General features: G+C 42.5%; 1 protein-coding gene across 8 annotated transcripts in view; it reads left to right on the plus strand.

Annotated features, from left to right (window-relative positions):
- Positions 1-22,923, plus strand: part of SPATS2L (spermatogenesis associated serine rich 2 like) — a 189,627-nt gene that overhangs the window by 82,745 nt on the left and 83,959 nt on the right. For 6 of the 8 annotated variants that reach the window (XM_053278995.1, XM_053279013.1, XM_053278979.1 and 3 more), the window contains one exon: positions 18,879-19,049. The gene's annotated coding sequence lies outside the window, so the exon portion shown is untranslated. Of the gene's footprint in view, positions 1-12,767; positions 12,907-18,878; positions 19,050-22,923 lie in introns of those variants that run through there. The other 2 variants (XM_053278985.1, XM_053279004.1) reach the window with 2 other exon arrangements.

Genomic DNA, 22,923 nt, shown 5'->3' on the forward strand with positions numbered 1-22,923 from the left:
AATAGTTTATATCTGTATGATGTATTAGTTAATGTCATGGACTAATGTTATTGACTGAGGGAGCATAGGATGCCAAAAAAAAAAAAAAGGATGTATGTGGATTCAGTTTTGACCCATTTGTCTCACTAAAGGAAATGCCAGTAGTAGCTGCTGGAGATTAGTGTAATTTGCAAAGAGTTGTACATTAAGGCAGCAGCATATTCCAAATTGTGCACAAAGATTTATTCTGAGGAGAACAAGTCCCAGAGAGCTTTAACTATCCCCCCTCCCCACAAGGAATTACAATGTTTGAAATGTATCTATATAAGCCCGTTCCCTGCATTCTACCCAGCGTTAGCATCCTGCTCTAGCTTGCACCACCAAGAAACTGAATGGAGGACAGATTTGTGTTGAATAGGGAGTGACTTAGTTCACAAGGCTCATGTTGAGTTCTTTCGGATAAAGCCTGGTCTGGAATCTGAGACACAGCTGAGAGGGAGCAAAACCTGCCTTTCACTTCAGATAATGGGCCACCAGAAGCAGGTTTAGCTGCCATTCTAGTGATGTCCCTGAATGCAGCTATTTGCTGATATGGGAGAAAGTCAAGGGGTGTACTCAGGGACACCATAGGGATGTGCACAAATCATGATCCAAACAGTGATTCGCAGCACAGCCCCGGCACTTTGTGATGGGCATGTGGTGGTAGCTGGGGGGAGTGCTGCCAAAACAGGAAGCTGCGGCGAGTGGCAGAGGAGCAGGTATGGACCTCTCTCTCTCCTTCGTTTTAAAGGTGCCGGGTCTGTGCTGCAAATTGCTGTTGGAATTGTGATTCGTGCACATCCCTAGAACACAGCTGGAGTGGGGAGAAAGCCTGTTTCCACCCTGACACTGGGTGGCCCAGCCTTAACTGAGAGGAACCTCCGAGGGTCCCCTGTAGTGAATTTTTAGAGAATTGGACAATCCCCTGATTTTTGGTGGATTTTTGAATTTTTTTAAAAAAAGAATGGCTACAAATGGTGAAATCTGGCTTGTTTCAAGCAAGAACTTGACCACTATGTGGGTGGGTGGGAGGAATCCAAATTTAAGTCAGAATTTTCAGTCGATTTTTGAATCCGATCTGATATCCAACATTGCAAGAGCCCACAGAATCCAAACCTGATATTGTCAAATTCAGATTGGGCCGAATCTGAATCCAAATTTTCTGCACAAGCACAGGCATGAATTCTGGTGACAAGGTGAAAGAAATAGAGGCCTGGTAGCTACCAAGAAAAGCAAAGAGAAGTTTCTGAAGAAAATGACTGCCTTGCTTTCTACTACAGAAGTGAAGAGTACAAATGGTGACCTCTAATTTTAAAATGGCTCATCATGGGTTTCTAAAGTGTATGTAGATGGTTCTATAGGCAAGGGATAGAAAAATGGATGCAGAGATGGCAAAATTTCACTCTGTGTTCTCATTACAGCAAATACTAGGAAAGGCTTTGCTGTTGCATTGTGCAGGAGAAGTTTATTATATACAGTATTTGACACTCAAATAAAAGGGATAAAAATGACTTCCAGAGAGCTATGAAATCTTTCACATCAGGGTTAATTATTTTAACCCTAAAACAAACACTGGGTATTACATATGTGTAGTAGAAAAAAACCAATATATGTGTAAGAAAGTAAACTAAATAAACAGTAGATAAATACCACCACCCGGTTAAAGCAATTCATGTGAACTATGCAAACACCAAGAGAGAGGTCAAATAATACAGCATTGCATACCAACCTGAATGAGAAAGCAAGTGATCAGTGACTGGGACATTACACTAATAGGAGTTCAGTGCTTGTTGTATTACACCAGTTCTAAATCTTGCATTCTCCATTGAATGAGCTGCAATGCAAGTGGCCTGAATGAAAAGGTCTGATCAGCCTCTACAAAGAAAGAACAATAACTCAAACTTAGAAATGTAGTAAAATAAGCAAAGCCTGATATAAGACTAACTCTGAATCAATTTTTTCCTACTACTTCTGTGCTGGGAACTGTCCCATAAAAATTCATGCCCTATAAAATGAAAATGCTTTGTGAGAAAAAGATTTGTTTTGCTAAAAGAAAAATAGGGGACAAAAAAGCCAACCCACCAGATAACCAAATAGGTCAAGAACCAAATAGGTCAAGAACTGCACAGAAAAGAGGCTTGTGTTCTTGGAATAAAGAGAAACTTGAAGCATATTCAAAAAGATGCAGACAGCAATAAAAAATGACAGTTTATTAGATCTGTGCAGTGTTGGATTGGGGAGGTCAAACATAGCCCCAGATGGACCAGGTCAGAGGGTATCAGGGATATTCTGACCTAGAAACGCCTAGTTTGGGTTGGAGTTCTTTGACGCCGTTCAGGGAACTTTGAAGCATTCGGAGCTCCAAATGGTGGCAGGAGTCTGCATCCCCCGCCCCCCATCACGGCTGCTGGGGCGGGGATCATCTACTGAAATCTACCTGGCACGGCTAAAATGGCACAGCTATTTTCATGCTGCTTTTCTCTGTTGGTAGTGTAACAAACTTGCTTGTCACTGAATCTGTAATGTGCCATATATAGGAAATGCTGAGGTGGGGAGGGGGAGACAGCTGTTATGAGACTGACATCCCTGCTTCAATTCAATACTTCTTCATGCTTGCAACTGCTCATGCTGCCATGATTTGTCTCCCTTTCAATCACAGTGCTTGGCGGGAGGTTCATATAATTGTTTATATTGATTGATTGTTTAATTTGTATACCACCTTTCATTAAAATAATATTGTGAACTGCCTTGGGCAGCTTACAATATAATTACAAGTTGTTCTAGTAAGAACTAATCAGCCTACTTTCCTTTCACTGTCTCTACAATTGGACTAAATATGGTTCAAATCGAGGTCCACAAGTTAGATCTCTTGCACCTCAAAGGTTCTGCTATTTTGGATCGGGGTGGATGGCATCATTACAAACTATACCATTGAGGTGCCCCTGTGAGTAACTCACTACAACTATACCAAATTTGGTTCAAATCAGTTAGACAGTCCTCAGATGTGTCCACCATCTTGAATTGGCGATGACATCATCACAAACTACGCCATTGAGGTGTTCCTATGTGTCCCTACAGCTGTAGCAACTTTGGTTCAAATCGGTTACGCGGTTCATAAGGCGCAGTTCACTTGCACCCCCAAAGTTGACATGTCTGCCATCTTGGATCAGGGTGGATGACATCATCACAAACTATGCCGTTGCGGTGTCCCTGTGTGTCCCTACAACTTTACCTGATTTGGTTCATATTGGTCCAAGTGTTGCGTAGTTGATGGGTGGGGGGGAGACAAGGACACACACACAGAATGCTGGGTGATCTCATAAGCTTACTGGAAAGTAGGCTAAAAACAATGCACAATTAAACTACACAATTAAAGATACAAATATTAAAATTAGATATAAAAATACTACATCTCTATTTAAGAGTTTAAAAACATATAAAAACAATAAAACCCCAAACAGATCAGCAACAGCAACAAACAGTTCAGAAATGATATTTTCTGTATCGTATCAGGCGGTATCAAACTCTATACATACTTGAGTGCTTCTGTGTCCATGCCATTGGAACAACTGCTGCTCCTCAAAAACTATTCACTTCCCTACCCATTTGGACTTCAGTGTTTCATTACACAATTGCTGCTTCTCAAAAGCGACACACCTCCAATGCCCTGCCTGTGCCTTCTTATCAGACACCCTGGGAGATATTAGCCTGCACTTTGGGGGACAAAGTTGTCCTAAGAGGGGCTTTCCTCCAAGCCTCCAATTAAAGAAAAATTCTAAGCAAAGCAGAAATATGAAAGGGGAGGGGAGATTTGCCTGCTTCTCCGGAACCCATTAACCTGATACTGATACATCGAACAATTTGGGTTGGTACAATTATTGGTTGCACAGTTTAATAATTGTGTTCATCACATTGGTATCGGATTGGATCCAGTAATTTCATCCATATACAGTCATGCAATCTATGTGTCTGTCCCTCTTTCTCCAGTCCCGGCCTCTCAGGCCATTATGAATGCGCATGTGGGGTCTTAGGGATGGGGAGTGAATTGTCCAGTGAGGTGATGTTGTGCAAGCATTTATTTTATCAAAAAGAAAGGTGCTTATTTTATTAGCAAGACATTATTATTTGTAGCCTATGCCTGTAATATCTGAAGGGCTCTGAGGATGTGACAGACCTGACAGGTGAGTGACCCAGTCTAATCTTAACTTTAAAGTGAGTTCCACTGAAATCAAGTGGGCTTAATTCCAAGTAAAGCCTGTATTTAGGATCAGGATGCTAGGAAAACATAGTCTGTGTTTCTTCATTCTTGATATGGCATGGTCATCTATTATATTAATTCTTCTGGGTGTGCCTTAGAATATGCATCCCAGAGCTGAGCTGATTGGCTGAGCAGCAGACACACCTGATTGGCTGAGGTGCACCCAGGAGGATTGGTTGCCACCGCTGCGGCCTGGCCATGGAGGCCAGAGGTGGCGGGCCCGGCCTGGCCACGGAGGCAAGGCCCAGGAGGGGGGAAAGAAAGGGGGGGCAGAAGTGGCAGTGGGGAGGAGAGGTGGCTGGGCCTGGAAGCAGAGACTGGGGCAGAAGGGAGGGGAGAGGTAACCGCTAGCCCCAAAGAACGCACAGATGCTCTGTACGGGGTCGCCTAGTTATGATGATTTTGACACTTCAAAGGGTCACCCTTGAATTGAATCTTTGACAATTGCAAAATCCGTGACTGTGATGTACTTGTTGCTGTTCCAGTGAGGTTCAAGACAATGAAGATAGCAAGTTAAATTAGTGTATTGTCTGTTTATTCACATTATGACTCTCACCAAGCCACCGTATGAATACAAATATGACAAGTATTTATATACTTTTCAACAAAAGTTCCCAAAGGGGTTTACAACGATATAATAAATAAATAAAATAGCTTCCTGTCTCCAAAGGGCTCACAATCTAAAAAAAGAAATATGAAGGTAGATAGTAGGCAAACTGATTTTCCTTGACTATTTTGTCCAGTTTTTATTGTTTTCTACAAGTTATTTTTGTTAAATAATGGGAAGATCCATAATTGTTCAAACCTTCTACTATATTAATTCCCCATTAGCATGTCCTTTTCTTGAATTATTGCTGCTCCATAGCAATCTCTAGAAAACATATATTAATGAAGCCTTAAACTTGCAGTTCAAAACTTTATTCATACCACTTTCTCATTCAAATAATATTTCACATATGCATTTTAGAAAGGGGGAGCACTGAGAGGATCTTGCCATCTTTATATCCTATTGCATATTAACATCTGTAAGCTTTTCATTTATTTTTCATTTAACCTGCCCAGGTGGAATTGGGTCACATTCAATCGTATTTTCTAATCCATTTCTCTGCAAGGGCATCTTAATGTTTCTGAGCCAATGAAATGTCAACTAGCTTCTATCAGGTATATTTTTAGGGCATCTGGTGAATATATATACTATTTCTGAAAGAGCTGGAAACATTACGATCCTTTGGGATGGGGAATTGGAGTGCCTATGGGCAAGTGGAAGGTACTGGCAGCCTTGGTGTGATCCACAGATATGTCAGTTTCCTAAGAATATGAAGAAAAATCCTTAAAAGGGCCAAAATCCCCCCAAACTGCCCCCATGGTAGTCAGTGGGATGGAATGTTTGTGAGCAGTTAAGAGAAGCAGATGGGTGGAGCTAAGGGAACTCAGTGGAGAGGAGTGGGGAAAGAGGGTTTCAGCAAAAAGGGTGGGAAATTTCCCAGGTGATGCCCATATCTCGGCATCACACATAAATTTATTCTGTTTTTGTCAGATACATCTTAAAAGTAAAATAGCCCCTTGTGCTAATCTTCCAAAAACAAACTAAAATTTCTCAGAATGCTTGCTTTATTGCTCAGGTTTTCGCTGCACTTAATCCATTATCGTTACTTATAACAGTGACCCTTAAATGATGGCATAGTGACCTTTTCTTTTTATAGATACTATTTGTGTTATTATATTTCCCAATACAATCATTTTAAATTGGGTTACATTGATTTTTAGATTTGTCTACAATGTAATAGTAATATGACTTACATAAATTTGATACCATTTAGAGTATGTTGAAGAAGTATCTCTTCTGCTCTGTATTTGCTGTTCTAATAATGAACACATTTTGTTATTTCTGGAAATGCTGGGATTCTTGCATTAATGCTGGAGCTCATCTGATCCACTGCAGCTCTTGTGTTCTTAAACAAAGGTACATGCTCAGGATCACTTAGAATGGACGAGTTATGCCTTAACTATCAAGAGATCTCAAGTATGCATTCTCACTAGGTGAATTTAAAATATGATAGTGAGTCAAATAGGTTCTAGTAAGATGGAGAGAGAGAGAGAGAGGGTTGGTTGAAGACTGAAATTTTAGAAATGTTTGGGTATGGAGAAGTCTGCCTTAGTATAGAGTATTGGACTAAATACTCTGTGATGCTTAGGAAAAATGGAACCACCGAATAAAATGTCCAAAACAGACTAGTTGTGGCTCCTTTACTGTTAACTCAGATTCCATGAAATCTGAAGTTGTAGGGAACCCTCATAAGGAAGATATATCACAGTGTTTATTTCGAGAGGGCCTTGTTCTGTAATCTATGAAGGCTTTACAGATATGTAATGGGGGCGGGGGGAGGTATTTAAAACTGTTTTGTCCAATATACCTGTATCATACAAGAAGCCAGATGCTCTAAGAAAGTTTACTGGAACAATATGGAAAAGCTTATCTTTGATTTAGGTAACAACTATCTATTTGTTTTAGTGGTATTCAGAGCTCAAAGTGTTTTGGATGCTTTAAAATATGCTTCTCAACATACTAATTCAACAGCATTTTTAAAAAGAATCCATTAAAGAGCAAGTTGGTGAGCTTGAATATAGATCCTCATTAGTGTGGGGTTTGAAATGTAAATTTTTCTTTACTAACAATTCACATTCTCATTGGGTTTGCAGTCACACAAGCGCCATGCTTGGGGTATGGGGGTCACTGCTGTACTCCTTTGGAATGAAAAATTAAATTTTTGTGGGTGCTGTGGCCTGAAAAGGCTGGGGGGCATCCAGTGTAATGAATGGCACTACTTGGGAGCTTGTTCATAAAAAATCATGATTTCAGATGAGGGTTAAATTAATACCCCCCAGTGGTTTAGATACCACATTTTTCATGAATGTTAAGGGAATGACTGCAAAGTCTGGACTATTGCTTTGGAATGCATTATTTTCCAAAGATGAAACATGCACTATATTAAATATGTTGTTGTTAGTAGAAGTAGTAATAATATAGTGGTGTTTTTGGTTAATCCATTCCTTGATCCAGGCCAGCTTTTGAATGGGGCTTTAGTTACTTTTATTTTATTTTATTTTATTTTATTTTATTTTATTTTATTTTATTTTATTTTATTTTATTTGCTTTCTATACCGCCCTTCCAAAAGTGACTCAGGGTGGTTTCAGTCCTAGAGAAGAGGTGGGACTAACAAATAGCCAGCAGCAAGAGCACTGAAAAGCAGTCTGCATTTGCCTCTCTGTAAATAATATCTATCTAATTAAACTATTAATACTCCTGATTCCACGCCACTGCCTTGTCCTTGCATACCACAACTCTTTCCCTTGGGTTTTACAAATACATATTCTAAAAAGTGGATTGCAGCACACTGCTTCTATGTGTGCTAATTCCATGCTAGGAATCATTAGGAAGGGCAGTGAAAATAAAAATGCTAATATTATAATGCCCTTATAAAAATCTAGGGTGTGGCCACATCTGGAGTACTGTGTACAGCTTTGGTCACTGTATCTTAAGAAGGATGTTGTAGAACTGGAAAAGGTGCAGAAGAGGACAAATAAAATGATCAGGGGCCTGGAACACCTTCCTTTTGAGGCTAGGCTACAGCGTCTGGGGCTCTTTTCCATGGAAAAGAGGCAACTAAGGGGAGACATGCTCGAGGTGTATAAAATTATGCATGGAGTGGAGAGGGTGGACAGAGAGAAATGTTTCTCCCTCTCTCACAACACTAGAACCAGGGGTCACCCATGAAACTGAAGGTGGGGAAATTTAGGACTTACAAGAGGAAGTACTTTTTCACACAGCGCATAATTAATCTATGGAATTCTTTGCCATGGGATGTGGTGATGATGGCCACCAGCTTGGATGGCTTTGAAAGGGGTTTAGACAGATTCATGGTGGACAGGTCTATCAATGGCTACTAGTCTAGTGGCTATGGGCCATCTCCAGATTCAGAGGCATGATGCCTCTCAATACCAGTTCCAGGGGAGCAACAGCAGGAGAGAGGACATGCACATACCTCTTGTTTGTGGGCTCCCCAGAGGCATCTGGTGGGCTAGTGTGTGAAACAGGATGCTGGACTAGATGGGCTTTGTGCCTGATCCAGCAGGGCTGTTCTTATGTTCCCCACAGGGTCTTGGCATCCATAGGAGGCCTTTTTCCTGGGTCCCCCTGGGGTTTTATTCTAGCCCACCTCTCAGGACATAAGCATTAACTGAACTTAGTGTTAGACTGACTCCACAAGTTGACATAGGGCATGGCCTCTGGTGTTCATTGCTATATCAATGAAGGCTCAAGTGGTGCCTTGCACTAACCTGAATAATTCATTTCTATTAGTGAGAGCCTGAAGTAGAACCTCTGCTCCCAATGACAGCTGGGCTTTAAGTATGAGATGGAAAGGAAGTCCTTCCTCCCTTGGGACCAGCTGTCTTCTTTCTGGAGGGCTGAGCAGATCCACATGCTGCCTGGACTTCTCAGTTCTCCAGAAAACAACACCATTCACCACCACACCACCCCCAAATTATGTTTGGTTTCTTACTGCCCTCTTCCTGGACTTCTACTACTTTTATAGTTCCACCTTCACAGGGCCATGTTCCATACCTGTGGAGGGAAAACAGAGGCAGAGGGCAGAGAATTGTAAAAGCCTATTGGTTGACCAGATCTCCATGCAAGGTAGGCTGCTCTTGAATCAGCAGGAAGCATGAGTGGTGAGAGACATCCTGGTTCTTCGATGTGGTCTCTGTGCTTTATACGAATGGGCTTTGCGCCTGCGCAGAGAGACCACGTCAGAGCTTCCAAGCTAGATTTCTCAACTTTTGGCGGTAACCCCGCCCCCTCAGTATATAGGCAGCTGCGTGGGCTTCCCTCTCCAGTCTTTCTTCGTCCACAATAGAAGAGACATTGTCGAGCACTCCTTGCTAGATATCACTTTGCTAAGTACAAACCTTTTACCACTTTTACCCGATATTTTGTTCAGTACTCCCTTTTGTTAGCATTTTTATTTTGTCCCCCGTACCCCCCCCCTTTCAATCTTTTCTTGGAGCACTGTCCCATCGTGGCCCTCGGGCCCGGCGTGCTACGGTTCCCTCATCTCCGTTTTTTCTCTGTTACTTCTCCAGCCTGTGGCCAAGACTACAAAATTCAAGCAGTGTGGTTGCTGCAAATCTAAGATCCCTTCAACCGATGGCCGCGAACTTTGCCTTTTTTGCCTGGGCGAGGCCTATAAGGTTGGCTCTTGCCCACACTGTGCAGCCTTCACCAAGCAGGCGCGCAAGAATTGAGTGTCTCGACTTCATTCTTGGCTTTGGGAACAAGCCTTCAAGTGGTCGGGCTTGGACAAACTGCCTACCATGCAGGCCTTCGGCCTGGGCTTACAGCCCGTTTCGTCCCCAATGGGGATCTCAGTAGCCACTCCAGAGGCTAATGTACCGATCGATCCCGTGTCTCGGGCTTCGACTTTGGTACCGAGGAGTTCCGTGGCAGTGTTGATCTCGACAGCAGCACTCATTGAGCCACGTTCCGTCCAAACTGCTAAAAAGAGAAAGAAGGACCGTCGTGCTCCTTCGGAGCCCGCTAAGAAAAGGCAGAAATTGATGTACGATACCAAACATCGATCCCGTATGCTTCAGATGGAAACCATTCTGGATGTGGATGTAGGCTATGCATCTAGTCCTCACGATCCCGTATGTGAGTCTGAGTGGGACTCTGAACCTGAGGAACTTCCTCCGGAGCAACCCTGTCGGTGGACCAATAGAGAGCTCGAAGCTGCCCATGACGAGCACTACGCCCTACAGGTAGAGGAGGAGGCAAACTATTTTTACGTGCACCAGGAGTTTTGTCAACACCGCCTGGCCTCGGCCGCCACAGAACTGCCTCTTCAATGTTCTGCCTCACCCTGCCCTGCAATACCATCGTCTTTGGTACCGACCTCAATACCAAGCCCTCGTTTGGGGACAGCAACCCTCCCTCCGCCTCCTCCACCTCGAACCATGTCTCTGCTCCCACCACGGGTTCCACCCAGAAACTCCCCTGTGCAGGCGGCCACAGCCACAATCACCCCAGACTCCAGACCGACACCCACTCGGCTTCGAATCCGACCCCTTCCTTCTCCGGTCTCGAGTGACTCGTCGGATTCATCCTCAGATGAAGAAGGCCCAGAGTCTTCTTTGTCCAACAGGATATCATTGGGCTCCTCGCCGCCTACACTTTTAATGGAGCCTAGGCCCAGCTCCCCATTGGAAGATTTCAGAATATACACAGATTTTGTCTCCCGCATGGCAGCTTCTCTGGGAGTCCAACTATCCCAGGGGGATAAATCCGAACCGGACCCCCTATTTCAATTGATTGAAGATGTTGCCCGTCCCTTGGTATCGCTTCCCTTGAACCCGTCCATCCTCAAAGTCTCCAAGGCCTCCTGGACCAAGTTTTCCTTCCTCCCCCAGACGTCAAAGAGACTTGACTCCTTCTATAAGGTACATGCCTCGCCTGACCAGGATGACTTCTTTCTAAAGCAGCACCCTTCTACCGACTCCACTGTAGTAGTGTCTTCACTCTCTAAATTCCATGGGTACACCTCCTCCACCCCACCTGACAACGAAGGAAAGAAATTGGACACATTTGGAAGGCGTTTATATTCCATATCCTCTTTATTAACAAGAATTACAAATTATCAGGCCTACTACGCCAGATATCAGTCTTTTCTGTGGACCATGTTGCTCCCTTTCTAGATCATTTGCCTGAAGAGCATCAGGGCCCTGCAAAAGTCTTCCTACATGAAGCCATGCAAATCTCAAAGCAGGAGCTCCATGCAATTCGCCACTCTACAGAAGGAGCTGCTAAGGTGATGGCAACCTACCCTTCGGGTTGGTATCCGCGCCGCAGGTGTTCAACAAGTAAGTGTATGGCTTCAGTGGTAGCGACCCTGCAACAACAGAACATTCAAATTTTTCCGTACCTCGACGACTGGCTCGTGGTAGCTGACAATCCACAGTCCCTCCTGAGCGACCTATGCACAGTCATCGACCTCCTCTCCAACCTGGGCCTACAGGTGAATTACGAAAAGTCCAAGCTCCGTTCGTCCAGGACAGTATAATTTCTGGGGATCCTCTTCAACTCCATTCAGTCAAAATTTTTCAAAATGAATGTGCTTCCCAACATTCATATCATACTCAACAGCCTTAGCACATACATATCAATGGCACAAACCCCTGCTAACTTGGCAAAGAGGCACCTTTTAACGTGGTGATTCTCTATTTAGCGGGGGGGGAGTAACTGGCCCTATCCATCCCCAGCACAGTACTTCCAGTAACTGTTGCTGAAGTTTTATCTTATGTTTCTTTTTAGAATGTGAGCCCTTTGGGGACAGGGAGCCATCTTACTTATTTGTTATTTCTCTGTGTAAACCGCCCTGAGCCATTTTTGGAAGGGCGGTATAGAAATCGAACGGATAAATAAATAAATAAATAAATCTCAGTCCCCCAAGTTTGTTGTTATGTGTCCGCTTGTGTGCAAAATTAATTGATCTCAAAATCAACAAACCAAGCATTTCTCTGAATACTTTGTGCAAAACCTTCCCATGAGAAAACAACTAACATGTGGGATATAAAAACAGCCAAATATTCCCATGCATTTTCCATAAAATGTTTCTCATTAGCCTCTAAAGTAAATCCTTGGAAATATGAAACCACACAATTTGCACTATAGAAGGATGGCCTTAAAGCTGAACTCAGAGTTCCAAGCAGGAGTTGGCATTGGCATTACCACTACACATTCCCAGAGGTGCTCTTACCCTTGGACTTCTGGGCTGAAATTCAGGGCTCCTACACCCCCTGTGGGCCCCCAAATCCTCTTTAGTCTGTCCCGGGTCGTGTGGTTGCACCAGGCGGCCGAGCATGATCTCTGTTTTAGAGCCAGAGGGGGAAGTGGGGAAATAAATATGTGGGAGGGGAATATGTTAAGTTGTGTGTCAAGTTTTGGGAGGTATAAAAATATGTTAAATACATAAATAGATATTTGCATAAATATGCCTGTTTTATCTTCTTCCATTTTTGTGAGTTCAGTTGCTGTTTGCGCCCTCAAGAACCCACGAGTTACAAATGCTGCGTGTGTCAGGGTGTGTGTGTGTGTGTGTGTGTGTGTGTGTGTGTGTGCGTGCCTGGGAATTATGCTTAACTTGCAGCCGGGGAGGCAGGCTCCAAAGGCCTTTAGATCCAGGCAAATCATTAGACAGCTAGGAATGACAGCACTTGGTAAAGGGTAATACTTTTTCTGAAGCAACATGAAGAGTGGTTTTCCCATTTCCCATACTACCTTGGCTGCTCAGGAACAACTGGCAACAAACAGAACAGACTGCCTGATGGGAGGACAAGGAAGTAGCAAATGACCCCAGAGTGGGAGGGAGTGCCTAGACGACATCCCACTTCCTTACACTCTGTATCCTCCCCTCTCTCCACCTTTTCAAACATCAGGGAACGGGACGGAGGAGTAAGAGGAGGACATGTGGCTGCGGCAGCACCACAGCTGCCACCTGCAACTAGTAAGAATGGCCGTCTGCCCACCAACAAAGCAGGCAGGCAGGCAGCTGGTAGAGATAGCAGGCTGGCAGAGGTGACTGAGTGTCCATATTACAGTAGTTATGAGGCAGCTGTGTTAGCACCCTTCTCTTTATCTCCTAGTCTTAAAATAACAGAGAGGATAGGTTCTTTTAAGTAGGAATGATGTAATATGGCAGGATTCTCTAATCTGAATGCTGCAAACATTGTATATGTGTTGCTGATTGCTGGTTGGGAAGGAGGTGCTACAGCTCTGAAGTCTAGTACCTCTCAAGCACTGTCAGACTCTTAATTAAGTGTTCCTGGCAGCATTCAGGTCCTTCAGTGGACCTCTTCGGACTCTCTCTGGCCCTCCTGACCTCCCTGCCCCCCTGGCCAATCAGCTTTCCTGTAGCCTTATAGTGACTTCAGTAGCAGGGCTGCTTCAGAATGCAGGATTCTAGGGGTCAGTGTGGAACTGCTCCTGTAATGCTCTTGCAGATTTTTGGATGGGGTACTGTATACTGGGGCTTATTATACAAGTTATTTATTTGAATGTGATGCCAATACAACACAGAATTGTCCTGATAATGGACTTTGTAAGCAGCTCTCACACTCAATGCTCCCACCCAAATGTGCTGACATGAGGGATTTCAGCTGCCTGTTAACTGCTGCAGTGCAGCTGGTTTGAGCAGTTTCCACATCTATTTGGTTCTCATTTTGTCTGTATTGTTCATTTTTGTTTATATCATTTGTCTGTTAGTTCCCCCACCCTACCTGTTGCCTTTAGATGGAGTGAGAAGATTGCCCTTTGCTTTATGGTCCATACCAGACTCTGTATTTTGGTTGTTAAACAGAGAGATGTGCTGAATTTGCACTTCTTGTGCTTTTAGGGAAACAGTAGTATGCCAGGTGCTTACATAAAAGAAAATTAGTGAGATAAAGGATTGCATTTGGGAAAGATTAGTTTATATAACTTATAAAAGCCCAAAATGACTTTATTGCCAGTGTTGATCTCTCTTTGAGGAATGTAATTCTCTGAACATATGAAGTGTGTGTGAGTGTGTGTTTGTGTGTGAATGATGTCAGCAGTACTTAAAGCAGAACAGGTATACAGAATCAAATGGATATAAGATATCATGTCCTTTGGCAAATAAAGGCTGAAAAAACACAGGGAACTTTTGAATCACCTCATGCAAGAAATCTTGCAGTATTATCCTTAAACCAGTTATTGGAGCTATTCATTTTGAAGGTGAAATCGATAAAGCTATGTGGGTTTAAGTCTGAGTATTAATCTGATGCTTTATCAGCTGGTTGAAGAAGGATGTTTTTCCTTCTAAGGACTTTTCCTCCCTCCAAAGTACTACAACCAAAAACTCAGAGTATTCATTATTATCGTGGTTGTTGTTGGTTTATTATTAATATTTATATACCTCTTTTCAACAAAAAGGTTCTCAAAGCAGTTCACATAGAAAAATAAATAAACTGGTCCAGTGTCCCAAAAGGACTCACAAACTAGAAGAATTAGATTGTGATCTAAGACACCAGCAATAGCCACTGGAGGGATGCTGTGCTATAGGGGCAGTTGCTCTCCCCCTGCAGAGTCACCACTTGAAAATGTGCCTCTTTCCTCAGTTAGTATGGTTGTTCGGGTCATTGCTTCACAACTCTGCCGTATTTCTTGCTCTCCTTCAGTTGCAAAATCATATGTACTTATCTATCTTCTGCATCTGCCTTGTAGCAAACGGCTACTTCAGGACCATTAGCTGCTGAAGGGGATTTTCACGATGAAAATGGCACAAGGGGCAAGTATTATGATCACCCCTTGCCACATATTGTTACCAAGAGCCAGATCTGGGAGGCCCTATGATGGTGAAGAAGGAAAAGGGTTGTTTAAAATTGATGGTTCATACTGAGTTTGGCCTTGACTCAGTGCGAAGCATCACATCGTAAGTAGTTTCTAATTTCAGATATAGTTTTCTAAAATGATCTAGGGCCCCCTGCCCTAGCCTTGCACACTGACTATAAGGCACTATACTAAATAGTATTACAGAGACATTTGTGTTGATCCTTGAGTATCCATCTCCTTCTAGATGACTCATAGGCACAGCAGGGTTTTTCTGAAAGAGAGAGAGAGTGAAGTCAACTTTCCCTGTTCTTCAGAGGGGAACTCCAAAACTTCAGTTGAATGTGCCAGACAAGATTCTTCATGCTGACTGTCCTGGGGCCAGACAAAGGTTACTCAAGGTGGAGGTGTGAGGTTACTGGGGGACTCATGAAGTCAGAGTCACTTTTCGCTTAAGACAACTAATCAATATCCAAAATGGACTTCATATATAAGGAAGTACTTTTTGCCACACCCCCATCAGCAAGAAGACCATCAGTATGTACAGTTCAAAACTGGAGCTGGGATTCAGAACATGAGGCTTCATTGATAATATTGCCATGTACCTTTTTTCTCTTTCAGTACCCTAATTCATCAACAACAACAAAATCGTATGTCTTTCAATCATGCTGTTCTTCAAGAACATTCTCTGATTAAGAGCCATGGAACATCTGCCTGCATCTCATTGTCTTAATAATGTTGAACCAAATCAAGCTTCTGGTTCTTTGGCATGTTCACTAACATATTTACTTTCTTCAGTGGTTAAATAAGCCTGACAAATCTTAACTATGCCATAAAAGGAGATCACCTGTGGTGCTTTGCGGAGTTGTTTTTCTTTGAAAATGGTCTTTTGTGGGCTATTAAATAAAGCTATTGTATGGCAAAATCCCAAATTTGCTTGCATGTGTATAATTAAAGAGGATTTTATTGTGGATGAAGCATCCTATTATATTTAAACATTTAACAACCGCGAATCCAGGAACCATAATAATCACCACTGATTAAGGCCTAAATAGATAAATAAATAAATAAAGTATCTGAAACCAAGTTGTGTGAAATAAAACCAAGTCCCACCCCCTGCTAGATTTTGGCCAAGCATATAGTCATTGTTCTGTTCAAATATTGAATTATCTTGCTAGATAATAGCAAAATATTATGTCAGAAACGAAAGGATAATTTGAAGTGTGGAAAGGAATGGAAAGTTTCTGCATGGTAGTTAACAAACAATATTGCATAAGGGGGGGAATGAATAGTGGGCCCAAAAATACAAGCCTGTGCCATTTCTGTGCAGAACCAAAATATATTTACAGAAAGAACAGATTGACTCATTCACTGCAGCATTATGTAGTGATAATATTAAGTATGCTAGTTTTATACAAGTTGCGGGAGGTAGGTTGGAAATCCACAGCCCCCATTAAGTCTGAATTGAATATAATCTCATTTACTGATAAGTTCTAGTTCGGCAATTCATGTTGGCGCCTCCCTTTGAATTATTTCTGTTGAAGAACATTTGAGGTCAGTAGCTGAGTATCTTGGGAGATTGAAATGTTCTCTCACAGGTTTCTCAAGGTTGTCTTTTTAAAAGTCAGATTTGTGTCCATTTATTCTCTTTGTCCTGTGCCTTGTAGACACCAGAAGGGCATTACTGGCTGGTGGTGGCTTATGTCATGTTGGAAGATGAGCCCCTCCTGTTATGATCGTTGTTATTTTGTCTTGTAATAGTGTCACCTGAGTGGATATGTGGACAGAGCTGGTTTCTGGATTTGTTGCAGATCTTACAAATCCCTTAATTTTTATCTCTTGTCCACTGTTGGCCAGTAGCTTTTTTGGGGGGGGGGTGCAGCTGTCTAAGGAAGGAAAGGCCTACCACCCAAGGCTTGTGATACAATCATCCCTCACCAACCGCAAGGGTTCAGTTCCTGAAAACCCTTGTGGTTGGTGAATTCGTGGTAGGCAAGACATTGACTTGCATGGGAAATAGGGAGTTAGGGGAATTGCAGTTGGGAAAGTACCTGAAAATAAAAGGGGGGAAATAGAGAAACCACCCCCTGACCCCTGAAAATGATCCCCTGGCCCCCGGAAATGACTTCCTGACCCCTGGAAATCCCACCCCCAAAACCACCCCCCAAAATTTTTTAAATGGCACCATAGCACGACTACTTGGGTCAGAGTTGGCAAGGGTGGTGACAGTTTCCCAACCACGGATACTCAAATCCACCATTGGGAAACCCACGATAGGTGAGGAACGACTCTTCTTACTCTTAGGCTTTGAAAGGTAGGCCTTTCCTCACTTGCAAACATTTCTCAGGAAACTGAACCCCACAATCATGCAATGCACACAACATGGATGTATTTCAGGCAAGCAGAGGGCAACTTTAGTGCCGGGTAAATTGATGGAAAGCATACTTAAGGACAAAATTGTTAAACATATAGAAGAAAAGGACTTGCTGAAGGAGAACCAGCGTGGCTTCTGCAAGGGAAAGTCTTGCCTCACTAACCTTTTGGAGTTCTTTGAGAGTGTCAACAGGCATTTGGATAAAGGTGATCTAGTTGACATAGTATACTTGGACTTCCAAAAAGCTCTGGACAAAGTTCCCTCTTGAGTAAACTTAGTAGTCATGGAATAAGGGGACAGGTTCATGTGTGGATTGGTAACTGGTTGAAAGACAGGAAACAGAGAGTAGGGACTGTTTTCACAGTGGAGGTAGGTAGGTAGGTAGGAAGTGGGGTCCCCCAGGGATCAGTACTGGGACCAGTGTTCTTTAACTTGTATATAAATGATCTAGAAGTTGGAGTAAGCAGCGAAGTGGCCAAATTTGCAGATAACACTAAACTATTTAGGGTAGTGAAATCTACAACAGATTTTGCGGAGCTCCAAAATGATCTCTCCAAACCGGGGGAGTAGGCAACACAATGGCAAATAACGTTCAATTTAAGCAAGTGTAAAATGATGCATATTGGGGCAAAAAGCCCCAACTTCACATATATGCTGATGGAATCTGAGCTGTCAGTGAATGAACAGGAGAGACATCTTGGGATCATGGTGGACAGCCCATTGAAAGTGTTGATTCAGTGCATGGCAGCTGTGGAAAAGCCAATTCTGTGCTAGGAATCATTAGAAAGGGGACTGAAAATAAAAATGCTAATATTATAATGTCCTCATACGAATCTATGGTGCTGCCACATCTAGAGTACTGTATACAGTTTTGGTCACTGTATCTTAAGAAGGACATTGTAGAACTGGAAAAGGTGCGGAAGAGGGCAACCAAAATGATCAGGGGCCTAGAGCACCTTTCTTTTGAGGCTAACCTACAGCATCTGGGGCTCTTTACTTTGGAAAAGAGGTGACTAAGCGAAGACATGATTGAGGTGTACAAAATTATGTATGTAGTGGAGAGATTGGATAGAGATAAATTTCTCTCTCTCTCTTAACAACACTAGAAACAGTGGTCATCTCATGAAACTGAAGGTTGGGAAATTTAGGACTGACAAGAGGAAGTACTTTTTCACACAGCGCATAATTAATCTATGGAATTCTTTGCCATGGGATGTGGTGATGATGGCCACCAGCTTGGATGGCTTTAAAAGGAGCTTAGACCTATTCATGGAGGACAAGTCTATCAATGGCTACTAGTCTGGTGGCTGTGGGCCACTTCCAGCCTCAGAGGCACGATGCCTCTCAGTACCAGTTCCAGGGGAGCAACAGCAAGAGAGATGGCATGCACATACCTCTTGCTTGTGGGCTCCCCAGAGGCATCTGGTGGGCCAGTGTGTAAAACAGGATGCTGGACTAGATAGGCCTTGTGCCTGATCCAGCAGGGCTGTTTGTATGTTCTTATGAAACACGCAAATGTGTCCTCAAATATTTAGAATGGATATGGGGAATAATATGTTTGTCAGTACCTTTTGTGTGTATAATTAATAATAAATTTATTTATTAAATAATAAATGTATTTATTAATTTTAAACACATTTAAGAATAAGTGTGTGTGCGTACGTGCGTGCATGTGCTCCATTGCAGGAAGGAGGAATGACTAATAAGTTGACTTGCTTAGACAAAAATTTTTTTCCAGATTATGTTTGTTTAATAGCCAGACATTTATTTCATGAACATTTCTGTTCACCTTCCATATAACATTCAATTCTTTCTTCTTCTTTGCCAGAATCAACCTGGTTTGTGACCATCTGTTTGCACTCTGATTTTCTGACTTCCAAGAGCAGAACCCTTTTTGGCATTTGCATGTGACTACAAGAAAACCGCGAAGGCTGTGGCTTAGGAAGACTGTGGCTTGGATTTACATCAACACTGTATGGTGCAGGCTTACATGAGAGTGGTAAGTGGTCACTGAGTTGCATTTAAATAAAAACTGTCTTGATTTCAGTAGGAATATAAGAAGCTGCCATATACTCAGTCAAACCATGGCTCCATGTAGCTCAGGATTGTCTTCTACACCGACTGGCAGCAGCTCTCCAAGGTGTCAGGCAGGAGAAATCTTTTCCAGTCCTACCTGGAGAAACCAAGGATTGAACTTGGGACCCTATGCATGCCAAGCAGATGCCCTGCCTCCGACCTACAGCCCCATGAATGGTACTGCTCCAGAGGAAGAGGTCATGAAATTAGTCCTGGGTGCCTTTTTTTAAAATACCATTCTATCAGCATAATCTCCATTAAGACTAGTCATATGGCAAGTCTGTATACAGAGGACTGGAAAAATAAAACTAGGTCCTGTGACTTGACTGGGTTTTTTTAATCATCAGCAGATACAACAAGAGTAATCCATATCAGCTAGCTAAAATGGATATGACACAGACAAATTACAAACCAATAAGAAATGTCAGGGGAGTTCTTTGTTTTATGGCATGCATTTATTTTTATATAATACTTGTTTTACATGCTAGAATAAATACAGAACATGAGCAACCCTTTATCTCTGGTTCAGATTGTAACTGGGCTCGGCAAACTGAGCTATTTCCCACTCCCCAAATAGGAAATAAGTTCAGTTTATTCTAAATCCCATTATGGACTGAATTTGATCCTGGCATGCTTCCAGTGACATCCGCAGGAGTGCAGCAGTACCAACCCACTAACTCCCCTCCAGTCCAATCCCACTCACTTGCATTCTGCCCTCTGGAGGAGGAGGAAAGGAGGTCTCACTTTCTCCCCCCTCCCCTAGGAGCCCATTGCTTGGGGCCATTATGACACCAGGAATGTGCACCAGGAATGCTGGGAAATTTATTATTATTATTTCTTGTTTACACAGTCAGACAGGTGTTATTGACTGGTTTGTTTTATCCAGACATCGAGTCCTTCCCAAGGACGTGGGATGGCTGAATTTTATTATCAATACTGTTGGTTATTATAGATATCGTCGCAAAATATAGGCTGTTCCCAGTAAAGCTGCTTTTTGTAATTGGCTGATGGTGATTTCTGTGGCCCCTATGGTGTTGAGGTGCTCTTCAAGTTGTTTTGGAATTGCACCTAGGGTGCCAATTACCACTGGGATTATTTTGGTCTTCTTCTGCCACAGCCTTTCAATTTCAATTTGTAGATCTTTGTATTCTGTGATTTTTTCTACTTCTTTTTCTTCTAGTCTGCTATCCTCTGGTATTGCTATGTCGATTATTTTAACTTGTTTTTCTTTCTTCTCAACTACAGTTATATCTGGTGTATTGTGTGGCAGATGTTTGTCTGTTTGTAGTCGGAAGTCCCATAATATTTTTACATCTTAATTTTCTACAACTTTTCAATTGTATTGTCCCACCAATTTTTGGCTACAGGTAGCTTGTATTTTTTGCAGATGTTCCAGTATCATCCCTGCTACCTTGTCATGCCTTTGTTTGTAGTCAGTCTGTGCGATCTTTTTACAACAGCTGATTAGGTGGTCCACTGTTTCATCTGCTTCTTTACAAAGGCGGCACTTGCTGTTTGTGGTGGATTTTTCGACTTTTGCTCTTATTGCATTTGTTCTTAGTACCTGTTCTTGAGCAGCCAGTATTAAACCCTCTGTTTCTTTCTTCGGGTTGCCATTCTTAAGCCATTGCCAGGTCTTGGTGATGTCTGGTTTTCCACTTATATTGTGCAAATATTGACCATGCAGTGGCTTATTTTTCCATTTTTCTGCTCGGTTCTTGACTTGTTCTTTCTTGTAGGCCTGCTCTGTTTCATTGGTGTTGAATAGTTTCTCATTATTGACCATTTTAAGTGCATCTTCTTCACTGTCCTTGATATATTCTTCAAGGCCTCTTTTCTCCTCCTACTGTTTGATGGACTGGCAGCATTCCTCTTCCACCTGAGCTGCAAGGGAGGTAGAGCCTATCTATATCACTGCGGGGGTGCAGAGCATGATTGATGGTCATTATTTTCCTGGTCTTACAATCTAGCTTCTCTAGCTCTGCCTGGGTCCAGTCTATTATTCCTGCAGTGTATCTGATAACAGGTATAGCCCAGGTGTTTATGGCTTGTATGGTGTTCCCGCCATTGAGTTTGGACTTGAGGATTTTTCTAACTCTCCTGATGTATTCACTTCCAATTTTTCTTTTAACTTCAGCATTTGCAGTGTTATCAGCCTGGAGAATGCCCAAGTATTTGTAATGTTCTTCTCTTCCAGGTTCTTGATCTTGCTTCCATTGGGCAGTTCTGCTCCTTCTTTTTTTTGTTATTTTTCCTCTGTTCATTATTAATGCAGCACACTTGTCTAGTCCAAACTCCATTGTTATATCGCTACTGAATATACGGACAGTGTTTAGCAGTGATTCGATTTCTGACTGGGACTTTCCATACAACTTCAGATCATCTATGTACAGCAGATGGTTGATTTGACTTGATGTTTTAGATGTTTGGTATCCGAGGCCTGTTTTGTTTAGTATTTGTGAAAGTGGAGTCATGGCAATTACAAACAACAGAGGGGATAGTGAGTCCCCATGGAAAATACCTCGTCTAATGCTAACCTGTCCAAGTGTCTCGCTATTGATTGTTTACTGTGTACTCCACATGCTCATTGCTTTTTAAATAAATATCTGAATGTTTTTGCTGACACCAGTTGTTTCTAAACATTTTCATATCCATGTGTGAGGCAATGAGTCGAAGGCTTTCTTGTAGTCAATCCATGCAACACTTAGATTGGTTTTTCTTCTCTTGCAATTTTCTAAAATCATTTTGTCAATCAGCAGCTGGTCTTTTGTGCCTCTGGTGTTTGGGCAATTTCCTTTCTGTTCAACTGGAAGCTGTTTGTTAGTTAATAAGTGTTGCATCACTTCATCTGCTATTATTCCAGTTAATAATTTGAACATGGTTGGCAGGCAGGTTATCGGTCTATAATTACTTGGAACTGCACCTTTTGCTGGGTCTTTCATTATGAGATGAGTTTTCCCAGTTGTTAGCCATTGTTCAGTATCACCTCCTTGCAAAATGTGATTGAACTGTTTTGATAGTTGCTTATGAAGGCTTGTTAGGTGTTTAAGCCAAAAGCCATGCAGTTCTTCTTCTTATTATTATTATTTTACATTTTATATCCGAGCCCAGAGCGGTGTACTACATACTTAGATTTCTCCTCACAACAACCCTGTGAAGTAGGTTAGGCTGAGAGAGAAGTGACTGGCCCAGAGTCACCCAGCTAGTTTCATGGCTGAATGGGGGTTTGAACTTGGGTCTCCCCGGTCCTAGTCCAGCACTCTAACCACTACACCATGCTGGTAGCACTCCTCTTGCTGCCACCAGGCGAGTGGAGATGTAGACCTTACTCTCATCTGCCACTGAAGCAGCAGCCAGGTGAATAGATGGGAAGAAGTATTCTGTGTGTGTAAATATCTATCTGTCTTCTCTCTGTGTGTGTATATTTCCTCAACAAGAAGGAAAAATATCCTTTCAGACAGTCTTTACACTGCATTCACAAGCTGCCATCAAATGTTTAAAAAAACTGGGCAGGCACAGCTGAGACAAATTTTTGCATTTGGGCTCTTGGCAAGTCATTGCAAAGTAAAAGAAGTTTGTGCCAATGCGAATGCTTTTGAGTGACTCAGAAGCCTGGCAAGACTTGCAGAGATTTGCTCCGTGGCAAACTGTAAGAACTGAACCCTGGACACACTTTCTTCAGGAAAGAGACAAATATGCTGCAGAGAGAAACTGAATTGTGAGCTGTCTTGTTTTAGTCATTTCATTGCTTTTTGCTTTTTTTTTTTTGGTCACTAAAGGGCTACCTGCATGTGATA

Source organism: Hemicordylus capensis, chromosome 1 (genome assembly GCF_027244095.1).
Source record: "Hemicordylus capensis ecotype Gifberg chromosome 1, rHemCap1.1.pri, whole genome shotgun sequence".
Taxonomy (NCBI): domain Eukaryota; kingdom Metazoa; phylum Chordata; class Lepidosauria; order Squamata; family Cordylidae; genus Hemicordylus; species Hemicordylus capensis.